The sequence below is a fragment of the Ovis aries genome, chromosome 24 (assembly GCF_016772045.2).
Source record: "Ovis aries strain OAR_USU_Benz2616 breed Rambouillet chromosome 24, ARS-UI_Ramb_v3.0, whole genome shotgun sequence".
NCBI lineage: Eukaryota > Metazoa > Chordata > Mammalia > Artiodactyla > Bovidae > Ovis > Ovis aries.
The window spans coordinates 33815065-33825231 of NC_056077.1; the positions used below are offsets into that span (position 1 = coordinate 33815065).

Sequence of the window (10167 nt, forward strand, 5' to 3'; positions counted from 1 at the left end):
GAGCTGCAGGCCTCTGGCCACAGTCTCCCCGGGTCACTCTAGCCAGGGGGCTGGCAGGGGGCCTCAACCCAGGATCACACAGCTACGTGAGCACTCCCCTAGTTTCTAGAGTTAGGGGCACCAACCTTTGTTATCATACAGCGTCAAGGTATGAGCTCAGGTGATCTGCTGCACCCGGCCTCGGGGTGTCTGAGACCTGCTCCCTTATTTTGCTTCTTAATGGGCAGAGGAGACAGGTCTGGGACATCGCAGTGATTACCACCTTTATTGCATCTGGGATGGAAAACTCTAGGCCTCCGGGGGGTTTTCTGTCCCGTCTCAAAGAGGTTTTTCACTGGAGAGTTGAGGGGGGTACTTCAGGGGACTTACTGAATTTTACCAGGTGTGTTTTCCTGGGAAGAGCCTCAAAGATTAACAACGGTAGCCAAGGGCGAGAGGGGCAGAGGGACAGACAGGCGGTAGGACTGTAGCCAGAGGCCAGCACAGCCCTTCTAGACACCCAAAGGCAGGCTGCAAGGCTGGGGTCAACAGAGCCTCCTTCTTTTTTTTACTGTTTCTTTATCAATCTGTGGCAGCGCTGGTCTTCGTGGCTCTGTGCGAGCTTTCTCCAGGAGCAGCGGGCGGGGCCGCTCTCCAGGCGTGGCGCTCCCGCTTCTCCATGGCCCTGTCTTCTCTTGATGAGGAGCGTGGGCTCTGGGGCGTGTGGGCTTCAGTAGTTGCAGCACGAATACAGCCTTCCTTCTACCCGAAAGGAAAAACCGAGACCCAGACAGGTGAGTGACTTGGCCGGTGAAGGAGAGAACGGGCAAGGAGGTCTGTCAGCATCCCCGGCCTTAGCTCTCCAGGCCGTGTCGCTGCAGCAGAGATGGGGCAACAGTTGACGAGCTCAGGCAGGGTGTGTGTGTGTGCTTGGGTCTGTGTCCGCGCCTTCCCCAGGCCCGCAACACACACACACACGCATCCCACACATGCATGCCTCCTGCCCTGCTCACCCAGGGCCCCTCGCTCAGTCTCCAGTGGGTGACAAGCCCTCCCAGCAAGCCGGTTGCCGGCGGGTGAAATCCAGTGAAATGACAGACGAGGAGCCCAGGGGCCCAGGGCCCGGGCGACGAGAGAGGTCTCAGCAGGATGGCATGCAGGCCCTGTCCAGACTGGGGCGTCACCCAGACTGCAATGAGGCAAATACAGCGAGGCTGTAAACACGGGCAGACAATGGGGGAGACAGGCCCCGGGGTTCCATAAAGAGCGACAGGCCGGGCCAGAGCTCAGGGCCTGCTTGGCTCAGGGGCGGCGGAGAGGGCGCGGGCGGGGGGCTGCTCCGGGCTTGGCTGGGATGGCCGTCTCGGGCCACGGCTTGGCCGGTCCAGCTCCGAGTTGGCTGGGAGGCCTGGCCTCCACACAATAAACAACACACAGAGAGATAAATCACAAATGTGTCTGGAACTGGTGGGGAAAGGGGAGAAATACACGCGGGTCACCAGGGGGCCCGTCTCCTTCCTCGGCCACTGCCCCCCGGGGAGGAGGGCCCGGTGATCCTGGGGAGCCCCCGTCCTGGAGCCCACAGGACAGCTGGGGTTCAGGGGTGGTGGGACCAGAGACGAGACGGGTTGTCTTATGTGGGGCCAGAGGGCCTCTGAGGTGAATTTCCACCTGGAAAATTCCAAAGGCCTGCGAGGGCTTGGTGTGGAGTGGGAGGGCTGGAGGCAGAGGCGGGTGGCCTCAGGCCAGGGCAGTGGGGTGTCAGGGAACCCACAGAGCCCCCCTGAGCACCAGCTGCCTTGGGACCCCCACATTCCAGGCAGAACGTGCTGCCCCTCCTCCAGCAGAGGACACGGGCGTTGCCGGAGGGGCTTTCTCTCTTTTTTTTTTTTTTTTTGTGGTGGCAGGGGTGGGATTCGGAGGGGCTTTCTCGTCCCTGCCTCCTCTCTGCATCCTCCTGCCCAGCCCCGAAACCTCTCCCTCTCCCTGGCCTCTCACGGGCACGGCACCTCCACCTGCTGCCCGGCTGCTTGGACTCGAGCTCCCCCCAGGGCTGTGCTCTGGGCACGGCCACCTGCGCGCCTCCAGGCCCTCGCCCCCCTGCTGTGGGCCTGCCTCCACTGCCCAAGCCGGGCTCGGGGGCCTGGGCCTGACGCCCCCATCGTCCCCCCGCCAGCAGGCCCATCGATTCCTCCTTCCCAAACGGCCCCCTCCTCACGCTCTCCCACCCACCCACCACCCCTCGGCACCCAGGCTTATCTCCTGTGGTCCACACGGCAGCCAGGATCTGTGGGACTCACCCGCCTGACCCTCCTGCTTCCTCGCCGGCGCCTCTCCACCTTCAGGAAAAAGCCCAGCCTTAGGGAGCCACGGACCCACCATCTTTCATCCGTTGTTTTCCCTCCTCTACCACTTGACACCCAGCACACATGGGGCCACTCACTGGGCCTTGGATTCACCATGCTTCCCCTACCACCAGGTCCTTCTAGAATGCTCTTGCAACCACCCTCTCTGTCTGAGCAAGAGTCATGGCTCTGCCCGTGAAGCTGGTGCAAGAGAGGAGACACGGACTCACCCTAAAACGTAAGTCAGTCTGAAGGGGGAGACGTAGCCCTGCTCAGAAAGCCCAGTCTGAGGAGGGTGGTGGGCAAGGCCCTGCTCTGAAAAGCCCCCCGTCAGGGGAGGAAGGTGTCGCCCTGCCCCGGTTGCTGTGACCTGAGGGTAGATGGGGCCCTTCTCTGACTAGCCTCCATTCATCAGGCCTTCCCTGGGAGGGTCAGTGGGTGGGGGGCTGGCCCCAGGCACCTTCAGCCCCAGGGAGGGCCTGTCAGCACAGGGCACACACCAGCATCCGTCTGCAGGAAGCAAGTGCCCAAGCAATGCCAGAGGGATGCCAGGCACGGGGCCAGGCCTGATGACGGTTTGGCCCTGCCAGCCACTGTGGGGCCAATGCTGGGCGTACCCAGTACCAGCCCTGCCAAGCAGTGCAGAGGCCAGAGGCCATGGCAGTGTGTAGGCAAGAAGGGCAGGCGGGCACCCATGTGCCCGTGACTCGGGAGGCCCCTCCTCCCAAGGCAGAGACCTCTGGGACCATTCTGCCATGCTCACCTCCCACAGGGCCACCTCAGACTGGCTTCTACAGGGCTGAGGCATCCCAACTCCCCAATTCTTCAAGAAGAGATTCCAGGTGTCTCACACCAACACGAGGCTCCCCAAAGAAGGAAGGAGTGGAGAGCAACCATCTACCAAGCACCCACAATTGAGGGCAGGAGGAGAAGGGGGCGACAGAGGACGGGATGGTTGGATGGCATCACTGACTCAATGGACATGAGTTTGAGCAAACTCAGGGAGATAGTGAGGGAGAGAAGCCTGGTGTGCTGTAGTCCATGGGTCACAATGAGTCGTACATGACTCAGCGACTGAACACCACCACCACCTCATTGCCTATGAAACACCAAGGGAAAATATCACTGTAGGCTCAGAGCAGGTAATCAACTGTCCCATGAGACTCAGCTAGGAAGTAGGAGAGCTTAAAATGAAAAGGCGGGGCAGGGTGGGGGCTTCCCTGGTAGTCCAATGGCTAAGAATTCACCTGTCAATGTGGGGAACACGAGTTCCATCCCTTATCCGGGAAATCCCACGTGCTGCAGAGCAACTACTGAGCCTGCGCTTTAGAGCCTCTGCTCCACAACAAGAGAAGCCACCGCAACGAGGAGCCCGCACGCTGCAACGAAGAGCAGCCCATGCTCTCTGCAACTAGAGAAAGCCTGCGTGCAGCTATGAAGACCCAGCACAGCCAAAGGAAAATTTTAAAAAATTTAAATTAAGATATATATACATATACATATAGCTGATTCACTTTATTGTATAGTGGAAACTAATACAATATTGCAAAGCAACTATATTCCAATTAAAAAAAAATTAAACCCAAGCTGTCCCACGCATCAGGCTACTGCAAAACAGGTCTCGCTGGGCCAGGGGCCGGGCCTCCCCCCTTAGACACCAGTTACCTGCACCTCCCCTCGCCTCTCAGGTCATTCCGGTCAGCTGCCTCCAAACCTGTGGTTTTGAGCATGGCTGCCCTTGGCTGTCCTGCTTGAGAAAGCTGTGCAATATTCCAAGAACACCTCAAGTGTAGGGAATGGATGGATGGATGCATGGATGGATGAATGTACTTCCTGCATGCCCTCTCTCTGGGGCAGACCCTGTGCTGAGTGCTGAGGCCGCAGAGAGAAGGAAACAGGATTTATTACTGCCTCTAGGAGCTTTTATTATAGTGGGGAAGGCAGGCTGAGACCCAAATCAGAGCCGCTGAATGTAGTGGTGCACATGGGTACACCATGCCAATTCCCCCAGGCCAAAGGAATCAGCAGGAATGCTTCATGAAGGGGCCGTAGTTAAGGCAAATCTTGTGGGAAGAACTTTCGAGGCCTGGGACTAGAGGTGCTGTCAAGCAGCCCAGACTTTCCAGGCACCAGAGATGTTTAGCTAGGAGGGAAACTGGGGCCTGGAGAGCATGGATGCCTTGGGACACCAGGGGGCTTGACAATTGGCTAAGGAGCTGGAACTTTCTCTGCAGTCACTGGGGAGCCAGGGAAGATGTAAGGCTCAGGGTGACATGGCCCCCATATGCCTCTTTTACAAGCCCACCCTGACTGTTGATGGGGCAGGCTGGCAGGCCTGGGGGTAGGGGGCAGGCCTCTGGCAAAGGCTGGTGAACGATTGCGTAAGGGATGGAGAAGTCTGTCCTGGAGCAACGACCATGTGGCTGTCATTAGAGGGCTGCCAGGACACTGCTGGGGAGTGAGGGGCTGGCAGGTTCACCCACTGAGACAGGACCTACAGAGGAGGGGCGGGGGAAGGCAGCTGATGGGCAGCCACCTGGGGCCCTCCAGGGGCAGACAGTTCAGTGTCTGGGTCTCAAATGGGTCCTCTACCCTGGAAATTCCCTCCTAAAATGCCCAGTCACTCCTCACCTCCCACCCCAGATAGCTTGCCCTAGATGGGTGGTGGGCAGAGGGGCAGTCCTTTGCCTGGGTGTCCAGGAGCCCAACCATGGCCAGAGGCAGACCCAGAGGCCTGGTGCCCCCCATTCAGCAGGGCTGTCTATCCACCAGCAGACCCTGGGGCTGGCCATGCTAGGCGGCAGACTGGTGCTCGCTGGCAGATGGCGGTCTGGGCATCCAGGCCCACTGGTGTGGGATGCTGTGCCAGGGTCACGAGGGGAGAGGGTGGCGGCCCCAGGAGCTTGGGCGTTCCGGCCGCCTGCAATGCAGCAGGCAACAGGCCCTGGCAGAGAGTGGGCTGGACCGTGGGTGGCAGGGCGCCCTGGCCCGCAGGCAGCTGGCTGCGGCCACAGCTGCTCATCTTGTTTTCCACTCCTCCCTGAATCACCGTCCAGCTCATCCCAGACCCCCAGAGGCTCTGGTCAAGTACATGGAGGAGGGAGTCTTGCAAGGGGGCCATCGGACGGCCCTTGTGTCCAGCCCCAGTCCTGTTCTAGTAAAGCAACTTGGGCTGGTGACTTGACTTCTCTGAGCCTCAGTTTCCCTACAATGACATGAGGGTCTTAATTTGACATGATACCCGGGCTCTAGCTGGACTCTCTGAAGGGCAACTCTTGTTGACAATGGACAGGCAGTGACCGCTCCCAGAAAGATCGTGAATAGGACGAAAACTCTCCTGACAGCTTGGTGGCAAGAAATTCTAACATTGGGTTGGGTCCCTCTCTTGGCTGGTCTCCTGAAGTCTCCCCCTGGAGACTGGTACCAGATAGGACCCTGGTACCAGAACAAGGAGGACAGGACAGGAAAGAAGTCCAGGACTGCAGCCAGCACTGGGCCACCAGACGTCGTGATGTTGGGCAGCTGTGCCGATGGTCAGAACGACCCCTCCAGCCCAGGGCAGGGGGGAGGAGGGGGTCCAGTGGCAGCCCTGGCTCCACCCTTGCCTGGCCCGCCTCTGGCTTAGTCTCTCCTTTGTCCTTGCTTTTTGTTTGTTCTGCTTGTTTTTGCTTGTTTGCTTTTGGCTTTTTGCCTCAAGGCATGCAGGATCTCAGTTCCCAGATAAGGGATAGAACCTGTGGCCTCTGCAGTGGAAATGCAGAGCCTTAACCACTGGACTGCCGGGGAAGTCCCTTTGCTTCTCCTTTGAACCAGGTGGGCACAGTGATGACTTCCAAGGACCATTTAGCATTCAGCTTTCAGGACCCAGGATCCTCTATACCCACTGGCCAGGCATCCACCCTTTTGGACTCACACATGCCATGCCCCCACTAGTCTCCAACATTTGCTCAGTTTCCCTTGACTGTAATGCCACCTTTCTCCTCTCTGGTGACCTAAGCCCCCATGGCTTCCAAGGACCCGCCCTACCCAGCCTTTCTGAGGTCCTTGCCCTGAGTCCCCGCAGAATGTCATGCTGAGCCCCCACAGGCAGGCCTGGAAAAGCACACTCTTTCTCAGCCCAACTCTGCTGCCAGGGGCCCAGTCCTCTCCCTTCCTTGGCCCAGGCCATGGGCTCCAGGGCAGGAGCCAGGCCTCAGCGTCCCTGTGTGCCCCTCGCAAGCTCCCAAGTCAACAGGAACTCAGAAAAGAAACCAGAAGGCTCGTGGCCTGGCTCCCAACCCTTGCTCTGTCACTCCTGAGCGGATGACCTCAGCAATTCTCCCTGCTGATCCCCACCCCGTCCCCACAACCGACCAGACAGCTCTGTGTCCCCCTCTGCAAAGTGCAGGCCTGGGGCACCACTAACAATCTGAGCTAAGTGCTATCGATGGATGATGTCAGTGAATCCTCACTGCAGGCTTAAGAGGTACCCCCTGTTTATAGATGAGGAAATAGAAGGTTTGTAGAAAGAATGAGTGACTTCCTCAAGATCTCAGAGCTGGTAAGAGGTGGAAGCCGGAAACGCACCCGGCCGGCTGATGGGCTACCCCGCCGAGCAGCACACCCTCAGGGGAGTGGAGGCTGCAGACACGCTTTGCACCTGTCAGGAACTCTCTGTGGAGAAATGGAGGTTTGTTCTTGGAAGAGGGGGCACCCAGAGAGAAGTGGTAACTTTTGGAGGCCGCACTGAGTCCGTGGCACTCTGGCTGACTTCTACTTTGGGTTCTTCCCCTACCCTATCTCCTGCCTTCTTTGAGGTCATGTGTGAGGACAAGCTCCTTGGCCCCTTAACTCCTGACTGGAAGCTCCCCCCAGATGGTCAGGCATTGCCTGTGTGAACTCTAAACCAGTCACTCCAACACTGGGCCACTAATACCATTCCCAAATCATGGATAGACGTGAGCCAAGAGGCAGCGGGGACCTGCAATTCTGGCTACATGCCACATCCAGAGTCAACTCTTCAAGCAGATACAGGACTGGTTGTTAAGAAATATCTAGTGATATTAGGGGCTCAACCTGGGAGCTGGGCGGGTGGCAGTGGTGGTGATGGTAGAGGTGGTAAAGTTGGTGGAGGTAAGAATGGAGGCAAAGATGGAGGTTAGGATAGAGATGAAGGTGAAGGTGAAGATGGAGGTGAGGGTGGAGGTGAGGGTGGAGGTGAGGGTGGAGGTAAAGATGGAGGTGAGGGTGGAGGTGAGGATGGAGGTGAGGGTGGAGGTGAGGATGGAGGTGAGGGTGGAGGTGAGGGTGGAGGTGAGGGTGGAGGTGAGGACGGGGGTGAGGGTGGAGGTGAGGATGGAGGTGAGGGTGGAGGTGAGGATGGAGGTGAGGGTGGAGGTGAGGGTGGAGGTGAGGGTGGAGGTGAGGGTGGAGGTGAGGACAGGGGTGAGGGTGGAGGTGAGGATGGAGGTGAGGGTGGAGATGAGGGTGGAGGTGAGGATGGAGGTGAGGGTGGAGGTGAGGGTGGAGGTGAGGACGGGGGTGAGGGTGGAGGTGAGGGTGGAGGTGAGGGTGGAGGTGAGGGTGGAGGTGAGGGTGAAGGTGAGGACGGGGGTGAGGGTGGAGGTGAGGGTGGGGGTGAGGGTGGAGGTGAGGGTGGGGGTGAGGGTGGAGGTGAGGGTGGAGGTGAGGATGGAGGTGAGGGTGGAGGTGAGGGTGGAGGTGAGGATGGAGGTGAGGGTGGAGGTGAGGGTGGAGGTGAGGGTGGAGGTGAGGGTGGAGGTGAGGACGGGGGTGAGGGTGGAGGTGAGGGTGGAGGTGAGGGTGGAGGTGAGGGTGGAGGTGAGGACGGGGGTGAGGGTGGAGGTGAGGGTGGGGGTGAGGGTGGGGGTGAGGGTGGGGGTGAGGGTGGAGGTGAGGGTGGGGGTGAGGGTGGGGGTGAGGGTGGGGGTGAGGGTGGAGGTGAGGGTGGAGGTGAGGGTGGAGGTGAGGATGGAGGTGAGGACGGGGGTGAGGGTGGAGGTGAGGGTGGGGGTGAGGGTGGAGGAAATTACAGGGATGATGGAGACAGCGGCAGTGACAATGGCGGTGGTGATGGTAGCTGGTGGCGCTGGTGGGGACGGTCTGGGGTGACAGTGATGGTGCAAGTGGCGGACAGGCTGGAGGTGACGATGGAGGACACGACGGAAACGATGGCGATGCTGGTGGCAGCGATGGTGGTGGTGATGGGGCTGCTGCTGCAGCTGGTGAAACTAGAGGCCACAATAACACTGAGACTAACGGCCAGAGAACCGCTGGGAGCAGCTCTTGACTCAGAGCCCTCTCCACCGGGCACCGACGCTCCTCCAGCCGTGACTTTCAGTCAGAGAAGCCCCTCTGGCCAGTCAGTGTCACCGATGAGCATCTCGCTCCAGATAACGTCACGGGCAGGAAGGGGACCCAGCTGCCTCCCAAGCATTAGCTAATGTGAGTGGAGCATCAGCCGTGAGTCAGGCAGCTGACAGGGTAGGGGCTTCCAACTCAGTGAGAGGCCTAGAGCCTGGGGTGCCAGACAGTCGGGAGGTGGCCTGGGGATAGGCCCTCCTGTTTTAGGAAGGAAGCAAGTCCCTGGCCACAGTCAGGCAGGAGAACAAAGGCTCTACTGGGTGGATGAAGAGCAGATCTGAGCCCCTGGGGCCAGCAAGGTGGGGAGACAGAGCCCAGGAGAGGGTCTGCTGAGAGGGACACTGAGCAGGGAGAGGGCCCCGCTGGGTACCAGGGCTAGGTAGGCTTCTGGCCTGGAGGCAGCTGCCAGGGGTGGGATGGCTGATGGAGGTGTCTGAGGCAGCGGGTTGGGGTCTTGCTGGCAGCAAGGGTAGAACAATGACAGCAAGAAGATTCCAGGAGTGGTCCAAGCACAGGCTCCAGGGCGGCTACTGGAAGTCCGCATCTTTGGCAAACGGTCACAAATTCCCCCTCCACTGTTGACATCCACACACGAATGCTGCAGGCCCGCCATGACCGATGTTCCAGCTTTTCCATCACCCGCAGGCTGTCTGCTCCCACACACCCCCCCACCCCCCGGCGCGCCCACTTCGGGCCTCTGCCAGGACCCTGGCGAGGTGCTGGCCTGGAAGAGCCTAGTCGGGGTGCCGGCCAGGCTCCCCTGCGTGCTGCCCGGGCAGTGGGCCTTGCCAGGTGTCAGACTCAATTTCCCGGTCCTTCTTGCTCAGAGAACCAAACATCTTCTCCCTCCACCCAAGCTGGGTCCTCCCAGGCCGCGTCCTTGGCAGCAAGGAGACCCTTGGGGCTGCAGTCAGACTCACCAGGCCAGGCGAAGCGGGGAGGGGGCAGAAAGCAGAAAGGTCATTCATCCAATTTGTCACCCACCTCTCAGAAGGCCACTGGCCTAAGGGTACGCTGCAGTGGATGGAGCAGCCAGATGCAGGCCAAGTGACTGGAGATGGCCCGGGGTGGGGCGGGGGGCAACGCGCCACCAGAGAGTCCGGAGACCTAGGTATAAGCCCTTGCCTCACCCTCTCCCTGTACCCCACTGGTAAACAAGGTGGGTGAGTAAAAGAACATCTGAGGCCCAGCCCACCGTCCGTGAGTCAGCAAGGTTCCCTCCCTCTGCCAACACTATGTCCCTTGCACAACTTTGCACTCACTGTTTTTTAAAAAAAATAACAGTTTGATTGTGATAGAATTCACATACCCTACAATTCAGCCATTTAAGGCGTACAACTCAATGGTCTTTAGCATATTCACAAAGTCGTACACACATTTCCACTGTCCATTTTAGACCATTTTATCACCCCAAAAAGAAAGCCTTGGTCTATCACCCCCTAATTCCTAATCCTTCCAGACTCCATCTCTACTCCCACCA

General features: G+C 59.1%; 1 long non-coding RNA gene across 1 annotated transcript; it reads right to left on the reverse strand.

Annotated features, from left to right (window-relative positions):
- Positions 1 to 239: 239 nt before the first annotated feature.
- LOC121817874 (uncharacterized) lies at positions 240 to 9829 on the reverse strand. Its single transcript, XR_006057966.1, has 2 exons — positions 9672 to 9829; positions 240 to 741 (listed from the first exon to the last, which is right to left on the reverse strand). It is a non-coding gene; the product is annotated as an uncharacterized LOC121817874 (long non-coding RNA).
- Between the last annotated feature and the right edge of the window lie 338 nt (positions 9830 to 10167).